The sequence below is a fragment of the Erpetoichthys calabaricus genome, chromosome 8 (genome assembly GCF_900747795.2).
Source record: "Erpetoichthys calabaricus chromosome 8, fErpCal1.3, whole genome shotgun sequence".
Taxonomy (NCBI): Eukaryota; Metazoa; Chordata; class Cladistia; order Polypteriformes; family Polypteridae; genus Erpetoichthys; species Erpetoichthys calabaricus.
This window is the reverse complement of record NC_041401.2, coordinates 19,620,143-19,646,053: the sequence shown is the minus strand read 5'-3', so window position 1 is coordinate 19,646,053 and position 25,911 is coordinate 19,620,143. Positions and strand designations below refer to the sequence as shown.

Here is a 25,911-nt window from a genome sequence, read left to right as displayed (position 1 = left end):
CGGCAAATCGCCTGCCTAATACCATCACTACAGTAAAGCATGGTGATGGCATCATCATACTGTGGGGTTGCCTCTCAGTGGCAAGGACAGGGAGACTGGCGAAAACTGAGGGAAATTCAGAGATGTCCTTGAAGAAAACCTGCTTCTCAGAGTGTGCACCAGTTCAAACCGGAGCGATGGCTCATCTTTAAATACAAAAATGACCCCAAGTACACAGCCAAGACAACTCTGGTGTGGCTTCCGGACAAATCCTTCAGTGTCCTTGAGTGGCCCTGCCAAAGGGTAGACTTGAAACTCCCTCATCTGTGGAGAGACCTGAAGATGGCAGTTTACAGACGCTTCCCATTAAATCTAATGCAGCTTGAGAGGATCTGCCAGGAAAGATGAGAAAAACTGACAAATTCAAGTGTGCAATGCTTGTAGAGGCTTAGTCAATAACACTCAAAGCTATAATTGCTGGCAAAGGGGCATCCATAAAATATTGAATTAAGGGTCTGATTACTTCTATGAATGACAGATTTCAGTTTTAGATTTTTAATTAAATAACCAACCTTTCTGGAAACATGTTTACACTTTTGTCATGATTTAAAATTAAATCTACAACACAATAAAGAATACAGAAAGTGAAGGGGGCTGAATACTTTCTGAATCCACTGTACAACCTTGACAAAATTACCCAAATGCACTTAACCGGTCCAGTACAATAGTGTTGTTTCCTAGTTTTACAGCTGTGATTCAAGTGTAATAAATAACTTGTTCAGAGTCACAAAGCAAATAATTGTGGGGACTAAAATTCAGATAATTCATTTTAAAATGCATGTCAAGGCAACTCAAAAGACAAAATCTTTAACCATTACACTACACTATTTGTAATATTATTGTATTGTTGATATTATTTACATCATTGATGGCAGATTAATGACAATTTGTTGGGTTTACTCAGCTTAGCTAGCTGCCCCCTAAATTTATTTATTAATTCTCTGCAACCTTGTGCATCCCATTGCTTTCCAAATATTGTATAACACCAACTTTGGCCACCATCTTGGTCTCATCCTCTATTGTACTTTCTTCACCTTATTGTCCTCTGCCTTTCGTTCCACACACCCGTGTGACAGCGCGGGTCCCTTCCAGACTCCCTCTTCACATATGGGAGTCTCTAGAACCCAACACCATTGATAGTTATGACCGAGATGAGCTGACAAATGAGGTCAAATCTCACATGGAGCAAGGGGATGGTAGAAAAAGTGCCAAGGTGCTTTTATTAAAATGTCAAAAAAAAAAAATCCAAAAAGTGTCCATAGTGTATTGTTCTAAAAAACAATGCATAAATAAATCCATAAAACCAGGTGAAAACTGGGGGGATAAAACACATAATAAATCCATTAAAATCAGAGGTTAAAATACAGTCTCTAAATCCTCACAATCTCAGCACACCTCCATCTTTGTCTCCAAGGTTCACCCATCACTCGTGTACCCAGCAGAGACTCAGCAACCACAAACTCCTTTCTGCCGACCCCCATCATGGCTGCCTACAAACTGCACAGCCAGACCATCTGAGGCCGGCTCTCCTCCCATCTTCCTTTGTGCTCACTGAGTCACTCCTAGGATGCTTAGGGTGGTCATCTGCCTTGCTCACCTCACTCCACCCAAATATTCAGTGGGGCGAATTATCCCCTAGAGCGCCACAGGCTACGCTCCTTTGCGGGGTCCCAGCTCATATTCCCTTCTCCTTCCTGGTGGCCAGATCGTCCTGCCAAGACTGCCATTCATGTCTTTTAACCTCTACTCTTTCTTGAACTTCAATTCCTTTTTTTTCCTCTTTTCCTCCTCTACGTATACAGCTCTGTGGGCGCAGTGCCTTAATCACACACAGCAGGAAGCCGATGAAGCAATTGAGAATGACCACACCCACATGTGCAGGTGAGACTTGCCCCAATTACCTCATTAACTCCCCATGGAGACTGACATGGTTATCTGGATTTAAAACTGGACATATTTTTGAAGCCACGGACCCGCTATACCACAACCCACACTAACTTTGTCTGTTTCTCCTTCACACCAAGGACTTCTCTTAACTCAGCATTTCTTTCCCTCTGTGACACTCCACACATCCGCCTGGTCATTCTCATCTCTGTTCTTTCTAGCTTTGCCCCCGGTTCCACCTTTGTCAGCCATGTCTCACTACTATTTAGCATGCTACTCCTCATACAGCTTTAATAAAGAATTTCTTTCAATGCCAGTGGGGCTCATTTAGAATTCGGAATGGAGAACAAAGTAAAGAATTTCCTCCATGCACCTCTAGTCCTCACTGTCACTGCTGTGCCCTCACCTCTGTCTGCATTAAGTATGTCACCTAAGTAGCAGAACTTCTCTACTTTCTCCAAAACCACTACACTGTTGATGTCTAAATTTACCACTGCATTTACCACACACACTCTACAAACAGAGGTCACACTTTCCACCTGCAGACTACCCGTCACACCACTACATTTTTTTATGCACCCACTTCTGACAAACCACACATTTTTACTGAGCTTCTCCTAACAACTACATAGCCACGCACCCAACTCTCCCATATCTCCTGCCCCTTCACCTTCAACCATCACCTTGGTCTATCCTCATTTGCAACAAGCTTTCCATTTTGCCATCTTCTCCTTCACTTTTTGACATCACTCAGTTTCACTGATCCCTACTTCTTTTCATTGGTACCATCTTCACCACCTTCCCGCAATCAATTACTGTATTACAAAACATCATTCATGCTCTACATTTAATACAAAATGTGCAATGTTTTCTTCTTTGGACTGCACCACACAGTAACACAATGGTGGGATTTGAACAAAACCTCCTTGATGCTTAAAGCACAACTCTTATAAAATGCTCTACTGTCGGCAGGAGGCAAATACTGAGGCAGAAGGAACAGGAAATGAAGAGAAATGAAACACAAGGTCAAAAGTGAGAAACTAAGCACTTCTTTATCATCAAACCAAAGGAAGAACCGTACTTATAGTCAGAGACAAAATGAAGATGAAAACCAAATAAAACTCAATAATAAGACACAACAAGAGTATTTTACATATCTGTAAATTTGGAGAATGAGATACTCTGAAAAGAAGCCTTCTACAAGTGCTGGTGACGGCTTTTGACTTCTGAGGACACGCCTCAGTAACCCTGAACACAAAATGGTGATGCCCATTCACAAAACAAAATGGAAATATGGTAAAAATGCAACAACAAATAATTATAACTTTTTTGAAAGGAGCCTTCTATAGTGGTATTAGCTATATCACAAGAATCACCAGGATGGAAAACATAAAGCGAAGGTCTTGCTTTAGGAAAACAATATTCATTTCCTTCAGGAAAATGTTTAAATCAAACATAAGTGCTATAATGTATGTTTGTTTTAAATTAACTGCTCTTATCTTGGAGCTTTTGTTATTATAATACAAATAGACAGACAGACAGACAGACAGACAGACAGACAGACAGACAGACAGACAGACAGACAGACAGACAGACAGATAGATAGATAGATAGATAGATAGATAGATAGATAGATAGATAGATATCCCTAGTGGGAACTTTATTTTTTACAGAGGCACATTAAATAAATAAATAAATAAATACATACATACATACATACATACATAAATAAATAAATAAAATACGTTTAGAAACAAAAAGAAAACCAGTGATAAATACCTTCTGTAAGAGGCAGCGTCTTGCTATTTTTGCATTTGCAGAACTCAATTCTGGCATCCGTTTTTGGATTGGACATTGTTGTTAAATGTTTTTTTGTTTTTTGTATTTTTTTTCCTGTGTCGTCTGTTTTCCAGGTGGGGTCATTCTTAATATTATTTGCTATGGCATTTCTATGCAACAACACTGAGCTACATGACCTTGTTGCCCAGGCAGAAGAAAAAAATGTCGAAACTGTGCATCTCTTAGTCATCCAAGACTGCGGTTGAGTCAAAAGAAACCTGAGCCCATGGTTGTTAGTATTCTTTATTAGTTCTACTGGTCTTGTCTGGATTTGGCTTTGATTTTTGGTTTAGTGATTTAGTTTAGACAAAAGATTCTGATTCTCTGCATCAAATCTTTTCTGGTTTTCTGACGTTACATATCCCTGGTCACCTCCATTATTTCTAGTTTGCTTTTCTTTCTTTTGGCAAATGTAACAACACATATATAGTTTATCTTATAAACACAAAGATGTTCCTGTAATTCTGTATTCACATATACTTTCTGGGCAGTTTGGAATTGCAGGGGTCAGTGCTGCTGTCTCACAGACATGATGTTTCCAGTTTGAATCCTGCACTTTGTAGATGTCTGTAGTGTCCAGCATACTGTACACTGTGTTATTTTTAAAAATCATTGTCAAGCACCTACTCACACTGCATGATAGAGTCCCCAGTTACATACTCTACGTGCTCAAAATGTACGAGCACATTCGGTCTTATTGACATCTTCCACCCCCAACGCACACCAACTTCTACAAAGGGACTATTGAGAGGATCTTGAGCAACTGTATCACTGTCTGGTTTGGGACTTACACTGTCATGAATCGTAAGACCCTACGGCTACGGACAGCTGAGAAAATCATTGGAATCTCTCTTCCCTCCATCACATACATGTACACCACATGCTGCATTCAAAAAGCCACAAGGATTGTGGAGGACCCGTGGCGCCCCTCACATACAGTGGTGTGAAAAACTATTTGCCCCTTCCTGATTTCTTATTCTTTTGCATGTTTGTCACACAAAATGTTTCTGATCATCAAACACATTTAACCATTAGTCAAATATAACACAAGTAAACACAAAATGCAGTTTTTAAATGATGGTTTTTATTATTTAGGGAGAAAAAAAATCCAAACCTACATGGCCCTGTGTGAAAAAGTAATTGCCCCCTTGTTAAAAAATAACCTAACTGTGGTGTACCACACCTGAGTTCAATTTCCGTAGCCTCCCCCAGGCCTGATTACTGCCACACCTGTTTCAATCAAGAAATCACTTAAATAGGAGCTGCCTGACACAGAGAAGTAGACCAAAAGCACCTCAAAAGCTAGACATCATGCCAAGATCCAAAGAAATTCAGGAACAAATGAGAACAGAAGTAATTGAGATCTATCAGTCTGGTAAAGGTTATAAAGCCATTTCTAAAGCTTTGGGACTCCAGCGAACCACAGTGAGAGCCATTATTAATAAAGTATCTATCTATCTATCTATTATCCACAAATGGCAAAAACATGGAACAGTGGTGAATCTTCCCAGGAGTGGCCGGCCGACTAAAATTACCCCAAGAGCGCAGAGACGACTCATCCGAGAGGTCACAAAAGACCCCAGGACAACGTCTAAAGAACTGCAGGCCTCACTTGCCTCAATTAAGGTCAGTGTTCACGACTCCACCATAAGAAAGAGACTGGGCAAAAACGGCCTGCATGGCAGATTTCCAAGATGCAAACCACTGTTAAGCAAAAAGAACATTAGGGCTCGTCTCAATTTTGCTAAGAAACATCTCAATGATTGCCAAGACTTTTGGGAAAATACCTTGTGGACTGATGAGACAAAAGTTGAACTTTTTGGAAGGCAAATGTCCCGTTACATCTGGCGTAAAAGGAACACAGCATTTCAGAAAAAGAACATCATACCAACAGTAAAATATGGTGGTGGTAGTGTGATGGTCTGGGGTTGTTTTGCTGCTTCAGGACCTGGAAGGCTTGCTGTGATAGATGGAACCATGAATTCTACTGTCTACCAAAAAATCCTGAAGGAGAATGTCCGGCCATCTGTTCGTCAACTCAAGCTGAAGCGATCTTGGGTGCTGCAACAGGACAATGACCCAAAACACACCAGCAAATCCACCTCTGAATGGCTGAAGAAAAACAAAATGAAGACTTTGGAGTGGCCTAGTCAAAGTCCTGACCTGAATCCAATTGAGATGCTATGGCATGACCTTAAAAAGGCGGTTCATGCTAGAAAACCCTCAAATAAAGCTGAATTACAACAATTTTGCAAAGATGAGTGGGCCAAAATTCCTCCAGAGCGCTGTAAAAGACTCATTGCAAGTTATCGCAAACGCTTGATTGCAGTTATTGCTGCTAAGGGTGGCCCAACCAGTTATTAGGTTCAGGGGGCAATTACTTTTTCACACAGGGCCATGTAGGTTTGGATTTTTTTTTCTCCCTAAATAATAAAAACCACCATTTACAAACTGCATTTTGTGTTTACTTGTGTTATATTTGACTAATGGTTAAATGTGTTTGATGATCAGAAACATTTTGTGTGACAAACATGCAAAAGAATAAGAAATCAGGAAGGGGGCAAATAGTTTTTCACACCACTGTAAACTATTTGGAATCCTGCCGTCTGGAAAAAGGTACGAAAACATTTGAGCCTTCAACACCAGAATGTGCAATAGTTTCTTCCCTCAAGCCAAAAGAATCCTAAACACTCATGGACTGGACTGATCGCATACACACCTTCCCACTCAACTAGATCACGTCTTTACATTTATTATTACATTTATTATTATAATGTTACCTTCTTCCTACTTCCAGTGACAAGTTAACATCTGATCCTTCTATTAAGATATTGACACATTTTTGGCGCAACCTATTTTTTGTACCTTTACATATCATAAATTTGTACTGGTCAATGCTACACTGTCTTCGTTTGTACCTCTGTTTGTCTCTGTGCTGTCTTGTAATTTTTGCACATGTTTGAACACATACACTTTATATTTTAATGTGTAGTATTTATTCTGTAGTCCTGTGTACTGTGTAGCACTGTAGGAGGAACATTGTTTCATTTCATTTTTCACACACGTGCGCTTAGGAGGCAGCCAACAAGCCCTAAGGTGAGTGATATACCACAAGATGAAGGGTTGATTTTGAGTACTAACATCTCTCTCGTGCATCAGACCAAAGAAGACAAATAAGACCTTTTACTTACATGCACCATTTCTGGTTTTTCGAAACGGTCATTCCACATCAGTTCCTCTTCCGGCTCCTAAGGATGACATCACTTCCGGCATGATGAGGTCATTTCCGGTTCCAAATGATGATGTCACTTCTGGCGCACAACAGTGATGCCATCTCCTGCCACATCACATTCTGTAGCCATGTTTTTGTATAAATACCACCCTTGCAGTACTATATGATGTCAAATGTTTTGGTTATTCTCTAACTTCGATCAATTCTTTAAGCAAAGTCCAATGGACATTATACGGGGAAACCACCCCACATCTTTGACGTTTTTGTGTCACATTATTTCTTATTACACACTGTATACTGTGCTAACAGTACATGGTTGAAATGACAATAAAAAGCTACTTGACTTGACGCCACGATATATGTGCTCGTTCAGGTAAAACTGATGGACAGTTTTACGAATTTACATATTGCAATAAAGCTTTAATTTAACCAGTCAAAAAAATATAGCAACAATCTCGTCAAAATGTCAATAAAGAAAAGAGCTACATCGCTGGGTTTTGCTATATTGTGTTCTGAAAGTACAAAGAAAACAAAAAGGAGTAAGTGGACATGCAGGAGGCTGACGTGTGGACAATATAGCCTGTATATTTTACAGGGAAGATTTGAGGCATGTAATGTATGTAATTTACCACTGTGTGTGTTTGCCTTGGGTTTTTCCAGTAAATGTTTCCTAAAATGTTTTTGTGAATCAGTGCGGTTACATGCACTTTAATAACTCCGTTACTCGGTTTCTAAAATGCCATGAAAATCCTTAATCAAGGCTACAAAAACTGGGTAATGTTCTCTGAGAAACCGGGGTAACACATGTAGATTTCTCTGTGAGTATCCCAGTTATTTGGCCAAGTAAGCCCTTAACCGAGTTACAGTTAAGGATTTTGTAGTCTGTGCGTGTCTGTTGCACTCTGTCAGCCTGTGAATGTGTTTGCTTTGCACAGTCTTCCACAGGCCACAGGTAGAAAACGATGGAAATATGCACAAAAATACATTTCCCGTACAAATGCTCAGACAATCGCATTATTCCTTCTCCTGGTTGAAAATAATCAGTGGCAATATTTTACAAATCACTAAATTTATGTTTGATGAGCTGAATGTACTGTACTAAACTCAGCAACACAATCATAGGAGCAGTAGGGTAACACGTAAAAAGCAAAGTGTGATATGTAGTCTGATTACTGTTTGAAATAATGATTAACCTAACGCAATACTTATCTTGGTGAAGTAAAAATATCTCATTATTATTATTCATGAATCACTGGGTGTAAGGCAAGAAGCCCACATACTGGTATGCCGCTGCTTTGCACGGCTCAGTTGCACAGTGAAGCAGAAAAGAGTACTGCATGCAATCCAGTAACAGAGACCTATAAATAAAGCGTCAGTTTAGTATTAATTAATGATTTACTATAGATATGCTGAAACAGTGTGATATTATGGTGCAGCAAACAGTTTTCATACGATGAATCTTTGGGGGCTAAGGTCGTGGGTGTAAAAACAAGATGAATGTTATTTACTTCACAGTGCATGAAGGACTAAACATATTTATTAAATAAGAAAATGATCACAGGCTTCATGTTTGATTTCGGATTCATGCCAGCTAATGATGACTTTTAACTCTTTTATGCACATTTTTATAAAAGACACTGGATTGATATGCCACAAGAGAACTGTGTAAGTGGACTCGTAAATGGAAGCTTTTTTTTTTTTTTGTTCTTTATTTCGCCTTACACAATTTCTTGTAGTAGGAATTTGTTAGTTTTCGCATAACCCTTGGGGTCAGCCATTGTACAGCGCCCCTGGAGCAATTGAAGGTTAAGGGCCTTGCTCAAGGGCCCAGCAGAGTAGGATCCCTTTTGGCAGTGACGGGGATTTGAACCGGCAACCTTTGGGATACTAGCACAGATCCTTAGCCTCAGAGCCACCACTCCACCCCTAAAGGATATTTTGCATTGGCCAGGAATCGAACCCGAGCCTCCCGTGTGGCAGGCGAGAATTCTCCCACTGAACCACCAATGCTTCAAACCTTAACCAGTTTACTTGCCTTATGCCAATGTAAATGCACTACGTGTCCATTTAGTCGTGTGGGTTTTGCTACGAGTATACGATAGTTAGCTATTTGAAATCAAATAGGTGAAAAATGAACATGTCAACAGTAATCTATATATATAAAAGCCAAATACCACTGACTCACTCATCACGAAATCTCCCGAGCCATGAGGACTTGGGACTTGAAATTTGGAATGTAGGTTACCCTTGGCCCATAGATGCTCACTAAGAAATGGTTTTAAAAATGTCATGGTCCCAAGTGCGAAAATTCCAACATCTATCTCTCTATTTGTATGTCTGACCGCTTTTCATGAGAGAACTACTTGATGAATTTAGATCGGGTTTTTTTCTATAATTTGCTTGAACATTCAGTTGATTTTGCGACTTTCTCATCGCGCTAAGTATCATAGTTTGCTTGCGGTACCGATTTATTAGCGCAAATCCCAGAGAGACTGATCAGGCTGCGGGGCCCTCCTCATTCACACATTTGCCTCAGGGCATAACCTTAACTCTGCTTAGTTAGTGAATGAGAGAATTACTTAACGGATTTAGATTGTTTTTTTTTCTATAATTTGCTTGAACATTCCGTTGATTTTGCAAATTCTCTCATTGCGCTAAGAATCATAGTTCAGTTGCAGGACCGATATATTTGCGCTAATCCGAGACAGAGGCTGCAGGCCGAGGGGAGGGGGAAGAGTGACATCAGGAGTGGGGAGCTGGGCAGGGCCCTCCTCAATGTCCTGTTTCACTACTACAAGGGCGAAGCCGCGGGGGATGGCTAGTACCCAATATATAATGTACTGTGCACTGAATTTCAGGAAATATAATGTAGAGAAAAGCCAAGCAAAATGACACCTTTTACTGGTACAACACCCTAGTAATAAGGAAATATAATGGTAACATCAGAAAACCAGTTTGGGAGGCAGCTCACACTACAACACTTACTGACATGACAGAAATTCTTCCCGTTGTATGACAGCACAATTGTAAGATACATTTGGGTATTGCAGTCCCTCTCACACTGCATGTGAAATGGCTTCTGATGATGCCAAACTCCGGGCAGACTACAAAAATCAGTTGGCGACTACAAAGTGGGCTTAAAATAATGCCAGAATCACACAGTGTACATCCTGCATAAGCAGTCTGCACATTCTGCTGTGGTCCATGTGGTACTTTGCTTTCTTTCTCCTCACATAATGCAATACACATTTTGGATTAATTGGTTATTCTAATTAGTTTTGTGAATGAGTGTAAGTGGGCCCTGTGATGGACTGGCACCACATCTGGGACTGGTTCATGCCTTATGCCCATCCTCCTCTGTGATTTGTGAAAGCTAAGTTTTGGTATTTAATATTACTCAATACTTAATATACAAAAGCAGGAATAACTTGGAAAAAGATTAAGTTGAATAATAAACATTTCCCTCAAATGAAAAATACACAAATGCTTTCAAAAAACAAACTCAACTTCTGCCTTTGTTGCATTTTATTAACTCACTTTTGCCACTCTTCTTTGGTTTGGCAGTGTTGCTCTGACAATAAAAAAAACCCCTTAAATTCAAGAAGCATTTTACAGTAAGTTCTCCATTAACTTAGCAGCAAGCAACAGAGTGGTGTCAAAGACACAAATTAAAAAAAGAAGCCTTTTGCTTGTATCTCGCTGTCATTTGATGAAGAAGTAAAAAAAATAAATAAAATAAAATGTCTGCAGTGCCACGAAAAAGGCAGGATGTTCAGCAGCCATTTTGACAGTTCAAAATGCGGGTGGCTCTTTTCCTCTGAGACGCACACATGCATAATAAACAGCACTTGGCAGAAACCGGCAGACTTGCTCTGTGCTGTTTACACAGCACGTCTGGAGGAAAAAGAAACAGGTAAGGTAAATTAGACAGAACTGTCAGTTCACTGCGGTAGTTTCCAGGATGTTATTAAAAAAAAGAAAAAAATAGGCTTCCCGAATTCAGCAATTCTGTAAAAAAAAAAAAAAGGGGGGGGGGGGGGGGGGCTTGAAATCTTCTGCACCATACAATGAAATATGGCTAACCCTGAACTGCATCAAAAAAATGTGTAAAACAAGCAAAAAGATCAAATCTGGCACATATTCACACAGGCACAGGGAGCCTTCTGTTTGCTTAATGGCATAAAACCTCAAGGGTTACGCCAAGACAGGTGTGAAATACGGATTTCATCAATCACACAGAAATCAGATTTGTATATGATAATTGATACGAGACACTCACAACCTGCAGATAAGAACTTGAGAAAAAAAAATCCTCCGCCTGGAAATAAATTATATATATATATATATATATATATATATATATATGTATATATACGCCCGCTGGTTTATATTGGTGACACCTATTCAACTGCTTGTTAACACAAATATCCAATCAGCCAATCCTATGGCAGCAACTCAATGCATTTCGACATGTAGACATTGTCAAAATGACCTGCTGAATTTCAAACCGAGCATCAGAACGGGGAAGAAAGGGGATTGAAGTGATTTTGGTTGTTAGTGCCAGACGGGCTGAAACTGCTGATCTACTGGGATTTTCTACTGGGAGATATATATATGCACACACACATTTTTAAATCTCTGCACTGTGTCACCTGCCCCCTAATTCTTCTCATTAATTTCATTACACACAGCATAGCAATGTTTTTAACTCTGTGTGGAGAACTGTAATACAACCCACTTTACTGGAGCTACAATTGATAGGACCACTGACTGCAGCAAGAAAGCATAGTGATGCCATGGAGCTACATGTATCCTTGTGATGACAGTGCAGATCTGTCAGGCTTCAATGCCAATGAACTGCAATTACTTACAGTATGTCAGTGCCATGGTTATTTTGTGTGGTGATTTTTTGACTGCAAGATAAAAATTAAATGACAGATTTGACATTAACAGAGAAGGAGGTGGATGCAAACAGTCTGACTTCATCATACTCACCACCCAAAACAGCACATAATAAATAATATCACATTTTTTTTCTTTGTGGTACTTCATTAAACAAGATGTGTTTTTTGTCATGATTTGAGTTTTGCTTAACTTCAAAAATTAATTGAAAGTTAATTACCAGGGTTTAAGAGGTCAAGGAATCCTGTGGACACATTTGTTTCTCAGTTTGATGTGTTTTTAACATTGCTATATTTAAATAACATTCTTCTGTGATGCAATTTTGAAATAGTGGTTTTGACGATTGCTTGCTGTTGTTAGGCTGGACGGCCAGTAGTGTGTGACGAGTGTGGAAAGGATCTTCCATCAGGGTGACTTGGATGCTCACATTGGTGCTCTGCTTGCAAAAAAACATTTGCATATGAGAGAAACACAGACCGAGTTTTCACCAACATTACAGATATTCACAGCAACGCGCTCTCCAGAAGACACTCCAAGACTACTTTGACCCTCATGATAATAAACCTATCTAATCCCACCTAAAAAAAAAAAAGCTTTCAAAAGAAGCAAAGCAGAGGCCTTCTTTATAAAGCTTTTCATGAATTCAAGTGTGCAAATATACGCATGTCAGAAAAACTGGAAAATGCAAAAAAAAAACAAAACAGATTAATAAAACCTGGCATAAGAACATCCTTATGCAATTTTCCCTTTTTAAATCATAAACACCTTATAAACTTACATACGGAAACGCACCTTGAATGCCACCCTGAAACATACATACATCATACATCTGCAATGACGATGACACAGAATTTAATTGGCTGGTAGCCTTGCTCCTGATGTGTCGAGACTCTGCCATCTGCATTCAAGAGAATCTGGTTGTGCTCCACAACTAAGAGCACAAGATAATGCGGGGCATTATAGCGCCTCTCTTCTGTGTTTTGGGGAACAGAGAAAGGTGCAAGGCGCCAGCGTCTGAGCAGGTAGCATCTATCACTTGGCACAGGTAAATGACATGCATACATATGAAGTTCATATGTATTTATTTTTGTTACTTACTCATTCTTATTCTTACCTAATTTGTTTTTCATTTCTTGTAACTATCTCTTTGGCATCTTGTAAAGCACTTTGAGATATCATTCTTTGTATGAAAATGTGTAGAAATAAATGTTGCTGTTGTTCATTTCCCACAGATGTGATGTTAATTTGTTTGTTGCATTCATTGTAATGCACAAAAAATGAAGGTGAACAGCAAACAAAGAATCATTATAAATAAAAATATGCATTTTACAAAAATGCTATGAGCCCAAAAGGCACAGAAAGAATTGCCTGCAACAGACAACCTAGCAGTAAACAAGACCCAATCTGAAAGAATAATCAAAGACAGAGCAAAAAAAGGCCACAAAATCCAGAAATCTACAAAAGCACAGGAAAAACTATTTATGCTAGCACTCACCACAGACACCAATGAACCGCAAAAGACTGCTTGTTTCCTTAGCCTTAACAAGGTTGAGGGAAATCCCTTGACAGACATAGACAGGTGGCACCGTCTCTTGGGGAACCACCCACAAAATAAATGAAACATAATAGAAAATACATAGACCTATAGAAACTAAATGATCAATAATACTGACGAAGAATGCATCATTATACAAATAATAAACAGCAACAATACTAACATAAAAAAAGCAATGAACAAAAAATCATGAGTGTGCTCCACTCGACTTTCTCATATGCTGAGATAAGAGGAAAAGGTCATCAGAACCATTTCCAGTTGCGCAATATTTCTCAAATATTATATCTCTTAGTTTCTAATTATATCTAATTGATAACATTGATACATAATCATTTATCTCTATTTATAATCAAACTTTATATTAAAATGATATTTTCGCACTTAAGGAGGTCAAAAACGGCGGTGGAATTTTTTCATGATTACGTATGTATTACCTAGATTATGTGCAAAGTAAAAAGAGTTATAGTCACCTAAAAACATAGAACAATTGTGTGGTATTACATAATAGTTGTTCCAATAAATTGCTATAGGTAAAACTGCACTTAGCTACATTTAATTATGATGATGATGGCGGAAATAAAAAAAAATATCATAAAATTAAATGTATTACCAGGAACACAATGGGGACGTAGCAGCTTATTGTTCCCATTACATCTTTATATTTACATGGCATGTTCAATGTGTACACATTATTGTTAAACTGATGATGTGTAAATTAAATTAAAATTAATAATAGTTATTGAAAGAATATGTGTTATATTGAATACAGTTTTTAATGTTGTGTACACATTTATATTTCCATGGTACAAAAAATTCAATTGGTTGTTTAAATAAAATACTACTTCCGGTTGAGTAATTTTTCTCAAATATCATATCTGTTTTCTTTTTATCACTATAAATATCTATACAAAATTTGAATCATCTATCTGTAATTATAACCAGTTTATCCGCGAAAGAATTCAGTTAAAGCACCACTTTTGGTTGGCCCAAAAGTTGATAGGATTCCTTATTTTTTATAAAGCAGGTGTACAAAATCTCTTGACTGAGGTCAAAGTGTTTGAGTTATCGTGTTTACACACAGACAGATTAAATTACAAAAATGGTATTTTCGGATTCAGGAAGGAGTAAAATGTCTAGATTCATCAAAATCTCTAATTTGGTCGATTTTTTTCACGATTCCTAAAGTAAAAACACATAAAAAAGGAATTTAAACCCCAACCTGAGAAGGACCCCTGGCTGAAGTAGAACTAAGCTCACCTGATCTACATGATTTCTTATTGACATATACAGGGTGGTGCAGAGAAACAGGAAACTTTCAACTGACATTCAATGCACGAATAAACACATTACAAAATACATTTAATGATGAAATGTATTGTACAGTATATGCAGTTAATGGTAATCAATATTCATTTTAATTTTTGAAGAAAACATCACGAAGGTGTTGTTCATTTCTCCGTACACATTCCGACAGCCTGTTGTGGAAATTCTGCATTGCTCGACGTAACATGTCAAGATTTTCTCTTCAATCCTCCTTTTTAGTTCAGCAATGGTTGCAGGATATGTGTGGTACACTTAGCTTTTAAGATATCCTCGCAGAAAACACTCACAAACAGTGAGATCAGGGGATCTCAGAGGCTATGGAATGTCACCATTGGGTGAAATGACGTGCCTTCCAAACAATCGTCGAATAGCTGCCATCAACTGTCGGGTAGTATGTGAAATGGCTTCACCTGGACACTTCTTTTTTAAGGCTGAACGTGTTTCTTTCGAAATTGCGCACCCATGTTGTAACTGCATGAGCAGACAGGACACGCTCACGACGTCCTAACTGGTAATGATGCCGAAATTCCCTTTACACAACAGTCACACTATAAACATTCTTATGAAAGGCTTTCACAGCGAACGCTCATTGCGCACCACTCCACTTCTCTATTATAATTAATGGCAAGGGGTTCTAAACGAGGTCACATTGGTTCCAAACAACTCCCGACGCCCCAGGGTCGCCAACACCTAGTTCCAAAATTTCCCATTTCCCTGCGCCACCCAGTGTAATGTTCATAATGTTTGAGTATATGAGTGTGCCTGGTGGAGTGGGGTGGTGAGGTGAAGTGAAGTGAGGGGGTTCTTTTAAGTGTCAGCCCTCGGGAGACTGTAGCGGTGTTTATCCAGCCTTGGTGGTGCATGATGTCATTACTGGGCTGACATAAAAGGTCAGCGTCATGCACTTCCTGGTTTGTTCAAGTTTGTGCAAATCAAAATTAAGAAGTCTCTAGTTTATTATTCTAGGCAGCATTTTGATCCATCCATCTTCCTTACCTGCTTATCCAGGCCAGAGATGTGGGGAAGTTGCAGCCTATCCCAGCTACTACAGGCACAAGGCAAGGACGATCCATGGACAAGGTGTCAGTCAGTCGCAGGGCAAACACACACTAGAGCCAATTTAGCAATGCCAGTTCTACTAACCTACATGCCTTTAGATTTGACATTTTTATCTTTGGGTACAACATTTTTTCTGCCATTTTGTAAATGTCTTTCTGCTTATGTGCATAACCTGGTTTTGGACTTTTTTGCTACATCTCCTGTTTACAACTTGATCTCCCAGTAGTTGGCCTTGGGTAATTTATATTTTTCCGTTTCTCCTGATTTCCTTTTAAAACTGCTGCCATCCTGTGCAGTCAAACACACATAAGGCAACTGATGTAAAAAAAAGTGCCACTGGGAACTCTGGTGCTGAAACAACTGTATTTTAAAATACCAGAAACCTAGAACAGTCCTCCTAGGATCACAACCTTAGTACAGTATGCTGAAGGGGCTTATACTGTATGCTCCAGAGAACCAAACCACTATAATTTTGGGAGGTCTGAACTCCTGGTAGTCTTACATCTTGCAAATTGGTCTAGGGGGATCGGCAAGGCAAAGAATGACTAAAAAATTACACCTATTTTGATTGATGCAATAAAAATAATACTAAATTGTTTATAGACTAACTAACCTTTATATATAGCCCTGGCTCTGATATTTTGATCGGGGATGGTTTTTCTCACACTTGATGTTGACCTACAAGAAAGGCCCTGGGAGAATGTGAGGACACTCACAAACCCTCAACTTGACATTAATGACTCTACAATTGGAGCAATGGCAGTCATTGAGGAGGCAGCAAAAATAAGTCAGAAAGACCTGGACCAACTTCAGACCTGGGCGAACACTTGGAAAATGCAGTTTAATGTAGGCACATTCAAAGTGCTACATGTAGGCAAAGGGAACATCAATTACAAATTAAAGATGGGAGACACTGAGCTACGGGAGGTCACCTCTGAAAAAGATTTAGGGGTTTACGTTGATGCAACATTTTCATCAACTAAGCAGTGCACAGAACCAATGAAAAAAGCTAATGTAATGTTAAGTTATAGAATTCAAAAACAGTTGAATTTAAGTCAAGGGATGTTATGCTCAGACTATAAAATGCACTAGTAAGAGTGCATCTGGAGTGTGGTGTGTAGTTCTGGTCACAACAGTATAAAACAGTCTTGAACTTGAAGCTGTGCAGAGGAGAGCAACCAAGTACACCCCAGGACTTAAGGACACGTCCTACTGTGATGAACTCAGAGAATTAAACGTAGTCAGTCTCAAGCACAGGAGACTGCATGGAAATCTAATCCAGGTATTTAAAATCCTCAAACGCATTCAGCTTTATGGTGAATCGCGTACTTGAGGACATCAGTGAAAATTAAAGGGAAGTGCATTTAAAACTGAAGCCAGGAAGCACTTCTTGACGGAAAGAGTTGTGGTACTCTGGGACAAACTCTTGAGACATGTAGCTGAAGCAGAAACCTTGACAACTTTCAAGAAGAATCTAGATGAAAAATTGGGACAGCTTTACTATTAGCTAAAAAATGGACTTGATGGACTGAATGGTCTCCTCATGTCTGTCAAATTTCTTATGTTCAACTTGGGTGCCTTGCAGTTAAAGGTTGAGTGGATTGCTTCAGTCACATACTGTACAGGTTGACTAACTGCTTTTTTGAAGGGGGTTGGTTGTGTGTTCATCAGAACTCTGTGGGGCAACTGCCAATTAAACATCAAACTAGCCCCTAAGTTGTAGAAGAAGAGTGTTAGCACAAATTCAGTAATGCAATCTTAGCAGTGCAATGTGTAACAGCCTTGGTCTAAAGCAGATGCTGGGAACTGGGCAATCAATACTGCCAAACAACTGGCAGTAAGTCTGGTATGAAATGCAGGTATAGTCATGAACATAAATAGAACAGCAAAAAGAGAAACAATAAAAAAAATCAGGCAGGTAAAGATAGATTGCCCCTTCAATTTACTCTCCAGACGTTAATCCCATTGAGAACTTGCGGTCAATCTTCAAGAGTTGGATGGACAAACAAAAACACACCAATTCTGACAAACTGAAAGCATTGATTATGCAAGAATGGGCTGCCATCAGTCAGGATTTGGCCCAGAAGTTGATTGACAGCCTGCCAAGGTGAATTGCAGAGGTCTTGAAAAAGAAAGAAGGGCCAACACTGCAAATATTGACTCTTTGGACAAACTTAATGTAATTGTCAATAAAAGCCTTTGAAACTTATGAAATGCTTGTAATTCTACTTCAGTATACCATAGAAACATCTGACAAAAAGATCTAAAAACATTAAAGCAGCAAACTTTGTGAAAATTAATATTTGTGTCAATCTCAACACTTTTGGCCACGGCTGTACTATAATGCCCCATTGGTTTGTGTTTTGTAGTAAGACATGGTATAAAGTTGGTCACATTTACCTATCTCTCTCTCTCTCTCTCACCATTGGGCCATAAAGAGAAGTCCATGATGAAAACAACTCTATCTCAGTAGCCAAATAGAGACTGGCATGTGGTCTGTTTCAATACTCCACTCAAAGGCCATGTGGTAGCAAAGCAAGCAAGACTGAAGAAAAGATGATAGCCGCCTATGGATGCCAGATGCACTGCTGCTTAGGCTATAAGGGTGTTTGCCAATATTCATATTATATTCTTCTTAATTCATATTTTTGAGCATTTTATCAATAATACATAATTAAATGTGTAACCTAACTCCTGCCTGTTTCTTTACTCTGTCTAATTGCCTGAGGTTATGAATGTAAAGGGAAGGGGGGATCAAATGCTAAAGTACCTGACCACAGAGTGCTAAGTACAGTATATGGGATTTTAGACATTTTATTAAGGTCTACACCATAAAGGCAGATACTTCTATAAAACGGCAAAACAGGGTCACCATGGGACCTTAAATGATAAAAAGATGAATAAATTCAAGTGTCACCTTTGAAAAAAGCTTCTCCTGCATCCCAGTGAGATTAGGGTTTCAATGGGTACAGCAAGGCTATGTCTTGTTTCACCATTCTGTTCGTAGTAGTAGGGTGTTGTACCATGTCAAGCAAAATGACACCTTTTGTTGAGTAACTAAAAAATTACAATATGCAAGATTTTGAGGCAACTCAGGGGCCTTCTTCAGGCAAGATGTAATACAGAAACAGAGTTCCCTATGTTTATATAGACATTTGGACAGATACAACAGTGGAAAACCATTACGTGGATCATCTTGAATGTAAAAAATTAACAGAACTCTCCAGACTAAGAATATTTCGGAGTAGAAAAATGTATAGTCAAGATATTTAGATAACTGCCCAACAAAGTCTTCTGAAGTTTTTGATGAGTTTTTCCATACAATGTGGAATTGTAGTCAGGTTGTCTGGGTCAGTCAGAGGGATGTAAATAATCCTCATATCTGGTCATAAAACTCTTGACTCTATTTAAATCATGATGTAATGTGCTCAATTTTAACATGTGTTTAACTTCCCATTCCTTCCCCACTTGTTGTGTTTTGAAGTTGCCCATAAGCACAGTGACTTTACACAGTGTTTATGTTTGTTAGTAATTTTAGATTAGATTAGATAAACTTTATCAATCCCATTGGGAAATTCACATACATACAACAGCAGAAACATTAACAAATAAGAATACAGACTCACAAGACAAACAATATAGCTGATCAACCGATAAATAAATGAATGTATATTGTGCAGATATTTCAAAATTAACTTAAAGAGTATGTTGGGAGAAAGCATTGAATTACATTATAGTAGTGGGCAGAAAAGACCACCAGAGGTACTTCTTAGCACACTGAGGTGGAATGACCCTGTGGCTAAAAGTGCTCCAAGAAAACGCCTAAAGGACAGAATCTTTCATGATGGAATCCAATTTTGCCACCATCTTCTTTTCTACAACAGCCTCCAGTGTGTCCAGGGTTCGCACTGTGGTGGCACAGGCTTTGCTAATAAGTTTGTTCAGGCATTGTGCTTCTTTTGAGCTCAAGTTACTTCCCCAGGAGACCACAGCGTAGAATACCACAATGGCTTCTACGGTCTGATAGAACAGTGGTTCCCAAAGAATTTTTAGAAATTAATTAATCCACCCATCTCATTAGGGGAGGTGTTTTGTTGAAATTAAACGAATGAGTAAATAACAATTTTTTAAAAAGTTATATGGTTGTTAGAGCGTTATGTTCTTTTTTGTTGTCATGCTCTTGTTTGGATAGGATATTTTGTTGAAATTAAACGAATGAGTAAATTACTATTAAAAAAAATTATATGGTTGTTAGACCATTGTGTTCTTTCGTGTTGTCATGCTCATGTTTGGATAGTCCTATTGGCGCATGTGCACCGTTGCGCGCAACATTTGTATATTTTAACCACTTCCGAGGATAGTGGAGGTCACGAGTCACTGGCACGGTTATTTTGGGGGTCGTGAGCTGAAAAGTTTGGGAACGCCTGTGATAGAACACTTCCAGTAGAAGGCTACACGCATCAAAAGACCTGAGTCTTTAATGAAAAGGATGTCAAAGTGTAGCTGACACTAGGAAGATATCTGGTTATTGGATCTAAAACCTGCACTTCAGCTGTATATGGATGGTTTTGTCTTTTTCATAACATTTGTGTTTAGTCTAGTGGAACATTTGTAAGTGTGAAGTGACTATGATGAGAATTGGTGCTTCCAATTCTAAAGTCATGCTTGCTGTCAATGAACGAGTAGTTTCCTTTGAAGACAGTTGTCTAAATTTGAAAACGGTGAACATGAAACTTCAGGGTGTAGCAGAGGCAGTACAGAGGATGTTATATTGAAAGGTGTTTGTCTGAATATAAGAAATTTGACAAATGAGAGGAGACCATTCAGTCAGTCAAGCCCATTTGTTTGGTTAATAGTTAGACTGTCCCAATATCTCATCCAGATGAGAGGAGACCATTCAGTCCATCAAGCCCATTTGTTTGGTTAATAGTTTGACTGTCCCAATATCTCATCCAGATTCTTCTTAAAGCTTGACAAGGTTTCTGTTGGAACTCCATGACTCAGTAGTTTGTTTCAGGGTCCCACAACTGTTTGCATAAAGAACTGCCTCCTTGCTTCAGTTTTAAATGCACTTCCCCTTGTCTTCAAGAACATGATTCACCACTAAGCTGAAAGAATGTTGCTGGACTTACTTTTATCAGTGCCTTTAAGGATATTAAATACCTGGATCCACATTTTACTGGATGGTCTACATTATTACCTCTAGTCATAAACTGCAAACAGTGAAATAAAGGAATGGCACAGCAGGTCAAGCAACAAAACACAGCTTCCAGATAAGAGGTTTGGGACTTTACCATCCTTTTTTACTGCTACCTGAGTATCTCTCTATTACATAAAAAACTCCTGGGATGAGACAAGACTTTTTTCAAGAGATTTTTTCAAGTCCCGCGAGATGAGACTTTGGCCATGAGATTTTTTCAAATCACGCTCTCCTCTTAACCATATTCAACCAACACACGGTACTCTCACCTCTCATTCGTGTGAATGCTTTTGTTAGACACAGTTCCTGCTCTCTTAGCTCTTATAAATTTTAACGTTTTCCTTACTTTAAGTTCCCAATTAAAGAAGACGTATTATATCCAAATCTTATTGAAGAATTTCATCACGAAGGATTAACAACAGAAAAACTGAGTACACTGGCAATCCTAGCAGTGAGAAATGATGAAGTCAAACGAATTAGAGCAAAAAATGTTGATCGGTTACACGGCAAATTGGTTAAATGCGTATCAATAGACTATGCTGAAAGTGTTGGTGGTGATCATGCGGAACATGAAAACATCAGCTTACAATATCACAGAGAATATCTACAGCCGTTAACACCATCCGGTCCTCCACCGCATGAATTACTGTAGAAAGAAGGATGTATCCAAGAAAGGTAATGTAGTACATCTTCCACAGATAACATTAGACAACAAAACAGATCTTGATATGCCATTTGTATTAAAACGTTAACAGTTTCCCGTTAGAATAGCTTTTGCAAAGACAATTAACAAATCTCAGAGACAAACATTCGAAAATGTCATTTTATTTAATAGAGAGAAAGAAACGAAATGCAATCATGGCAGTTATACGTTGCGTTGTCACGATGAAAGTCCAAACACAAAAAAATTGAATTCAAAAAATTGTTTTTACTGAAGAGAGACAGAGAGGTTAGGAGCACGCACTTATGCAGCACATTGCTGGAGCCACCACATGACAAATCAACTCAGGATCCCCAGATTTGGATCCAAGTGCAGCCATGCGATGGGTGACACCTCAGCACCACACTAGTTCAGATGGAATGGAACAGTGTGAAGTTTTTTATGGTGACTGGAGTGCCAATTCTGCCACCAACCCCCAGATTTCCCTGCAGGTTGGAGGGCCTACATGCAAGGCTGGATGCAGATTAACGTCATACCCGGGACGCAGCAATTGCAGGTTAAGGGCCTTGCTCAGGGGCCCAATGGAGTAGAGTCACTTCGGGCATTTACAGGATTTAAACCAGCAACCTTCTGATTACCGGTGAAGATCCCTACCTCAGAGCCACCACTCCGCCAATGAATATTTACAGTAAAAGTGTAAGCTTAAAAACTATTTGCGTGTTAATTTCAAAGCCAAACAGAATGAAATTGTATTACGCAATGAATAACTCTAATGCAACAGGAAACATAATTTACTTTCAAATTATTACATTTTGCTATTTTTTTAATATGGTTAATTACTCGCTGTAATGTAAAACTGTTAGTTCTATTATGCATATGTAACAATTCCCATGAAAATAACCATCTGTTTAAATTGTATATCCACATCCCCACACATGAGCGGCAGAACCGCAAAGTGGCTAGTGGGTAGCGCTGGCCCGGGGATTGGCGAGCGAAGCGAACAGGGGGCAAAGCCCCCTAGTTTCTTAAGGTAAAATCTTTAATTTAATACTCTGGCCTAGCTGTCAATGTCCTGTGTTGAGAGAATGCTAACTATCTTCAATAATACAGTACATTTAGGTTTTCAAAAAATCGGACTCAATAATCCCATGCCATCAAATTTACAATGGCACATACAATTGTTTCTTTATTTCTGGATTAGGGTCAGACAGTGCATCAAAGATGAGCACTCAACCAGCAACCTTTTGATTTACAGTACATCACCTTCGCCATTAAGCTACACATTTCACTATTTCATCCATTAGCACATTCCACTGAACACAGTTTAAAATGGTATACTGCAGACATTTGTGTAGAAAGCCCCTGTCCTTGGCTATACTCCAGAAAAGGCAAATGTCGCGAATAGCTGCACCGCTTACATTTCTGAGCCATTGAAGTAACGAAGTTGAACCCCTTCATCTCTTGCCATTAAACTGCAATCATTAATCATTTTTTTTTCATGTTGCACCTTTTATACTGCATACCAGCCCAAACCACTTCACACATACTGTAAAACTGGGCACATATTTCTGTAATTGATGCACAGACAGGAGTGACTACAGTGGGGGTGCATGAAAATGCAAATATTTGGATTACGTGAAAGGGAGCAGGTTTTAACTATCAGTACAAGAACAATTCACAGTATGAGCTCCTTCGTGTTTTTGTAAAAGGGCAAATTCTTCCACTCAAGCTATAGAGGTATATTCTGTGATGGACACAACACTTGGGCTGTAACTATTTAAGCCCATCCCTTAATACTATGTTAGGTCAATGCAAATATATTCTTCCTGGTGCTCACATGCTTTGATTTTTTTCACATAGCTCTACTGCCCATACTATCTGTCTATTTAACACCATTCTGCCTCATTTACTGGGGAAAAAGTTCCAAGGCTTTGTATCTTGATGCAGCCACAATCTCCTGGATCATGGATTACCTGACCAACAGACAACGGTTTGTAAGGCTGAGGGACTGTGTGTCAGAAATGGTGGTGTGTAATAATGGAGTGCCTCAGAAAACTGTCCTGTCTCCCTTCCTGTTTACCCTCTACACAACAGACTTCAGTACAATACCAGCGCTTGCAACCTACAGAAATTTTCAGATGACTCCTTCATCATAGGCCGCATTAATAATTGGGATGAGTCAGAGTACGGGAAGGTTCAGTGGTGCAGGGACATCAACCTGCAACTCGACATCAGCAAGACAAAATAGCTGGTGGTGGACCTCTGGTGTGCCAAAAAGCCTCTGAGACCAGTCACTATTCAGGAGGACGATGTGGAAGTGCTGCAGAGCTACAAGTACCTGGTGTTTCACATGAACAACAAACTGGAATGGTCTGATAACACACTAGTGCTATACAAGAAGGACCAGAGCAGTCTGTTTTTTTGTTGTGTGCACCAAGCTACTGGAAATGTTCTACCAGTCCATAGTAGCCAGTGTGGTGTTCTATGCTACAGTCTCTTGGGGAAGCAACCTGAGCTCAAAAGAAGCACAATGCCTGAATAAACTTATCAGGAGAGCCTGTTCTATCATAGGACAAACCCTGGACACACTGGAAGCTGTTGTGGAAAAGAGGATAATGGCAAAATTTGAAGCCATCATGAAAAATCCCCTCCATTCCCTCCAGAAGGCGCTCCCTTGGAGCACTTTTAGCCACAGGCTCATTTCTACCACAGTGTGCTAAGAAGTGCCACTGGGGGTCTTTTCTGCTCACTGCTATCAGGCAATTCAATGCTTACACCCAATGAACTTGATACGTTTATTTTTAAACATTTATCGATCAATTGATTGATTGGATGTATTATTTATCATGTGAGTCTGTATTCTTCTTTTTTTATAGTTCTGCTGCTGTTATGTATCTGAATTCCCCCATGGGATTAATAAATCTAATCTAATCTAACCCGCCTCTCTTTACAAAGCGCATCTAGTCCAGTTGACTCCACTCTGATTCTTACTCCTAAGTGCCAATCTTCATCTCTTGCATGTAAGAGTTTGCCCAGTTACAGTTGTAGTACTAGGGTGTTGTACCGTGTTAGCCATTATGAATGTTGAGAAAAGCCAAGCAAAATGACACCTTTTATTGGCTAACTAAAAAGATTACAATATGCAAGCTTTCGAGGCATATTGTAATCTTTATAGTTAGCCAATAAAAGATGTCATTTTGCTTGGCCCCCCCCCCCCCCCCAAATCGAGTTGACTTTTACCACCATATCCAGCAAGCAGCAGATTGGCAAACCAGTTAAGGTTGCTACCTTACACTGCTCATATTTCGCTTCAGTTCCAAATTAGGTTCTCACTCTGCATTGAGTCTGGATGTTCTCTTTGTGTTCATAAGGGTTCAAATTTTCTGTACACTGGCAAGTGGTTTGGCTGAATGCTGATATCAAATTGAGACTTGTCTAATGTCAGTGAGCATGAGGGAAGCACAGCGGGGCAATGATTAGTGGTGCTGACTCATGGATCCAGCGTCTCAGGTTCAAACCCCACTCCCGTTTTGCTGTCTGGGTGGACTATGCATACTCTTGTCTTGTCTGAGTTGTCTTTTTCTGCAGGTACTCCAGTTTTCCCTCTTACATCCCAAAGATGTCCATGACAGGACAATTCTAAATTGTTCCTGCTTGTGTGTTTGTGTGAGAGTGGGCCCTGTGATGGACTGGTGCCTGCCTTGAACTCACTTCAGGTGAGACAGGCTCCATCCCTTTGTGATCCTAAACTAGATAAGTTTAAGAATGTTATATCATATAAATGACTATGTGTTGTGTTATAACCTGGATTTTCTTTTTTCCCCAACTTGTATTTATTTTTTGTTTTATTGTTCTTTTCTAATTATCATTTTTTATGTTCTTATGTCATTTCTGTTGCATTTGTTTATCATTTGTTATTCTGTGTTCTAGTTCTTCAACTGCTCAGCCATTCCCTGTGTTGTGGTGGGTGGAACACCAGGAGGTGTGGCAACCCTGACGTCGCTCCTGCTGGGCCCTCCCTCTGCCTTTAGATTGAGGTCAAAGAAAAGGATCTGGCAGTAGCTCACTGATTGTGTGAGTATTGCTTTTTGTTTGTTTTCCCTGGTTACTAGTTTCTTTGCTTGTATTCTTGTATTTGCCTTGGGCTTACTTCGGACTGCTTGTACGCAAATCTATTTTGTGCATTTTTTGCTAATTTTTGCTCTTTCCTGACTTTT

The 25,911-nt window shown here is 39.2% G+C and overlaps 1 protein-coding gene and 1 non-coding gene across 4 annotated transcripts in view; both read right to left on the bottom strand.

Moving 5' to 3' along the window:
* Positions 1–25,911, bottom strand: part of mettl8 (methyltransferase 8, methylcytidine) — a 144,166-nt gene that overhangs the window by 34,291 nt on the left and 83,964 nt on the right. The window lies entirely within an intron of this gene.
* trnag-gcc (transfer RNA glycine (anticodon GCC)) lies at positions 8,934–9,004 on the bottom strand. The gene has a single exon. It is a non-coding gene; the product is annotated as a tRNA-Gly (tRNA).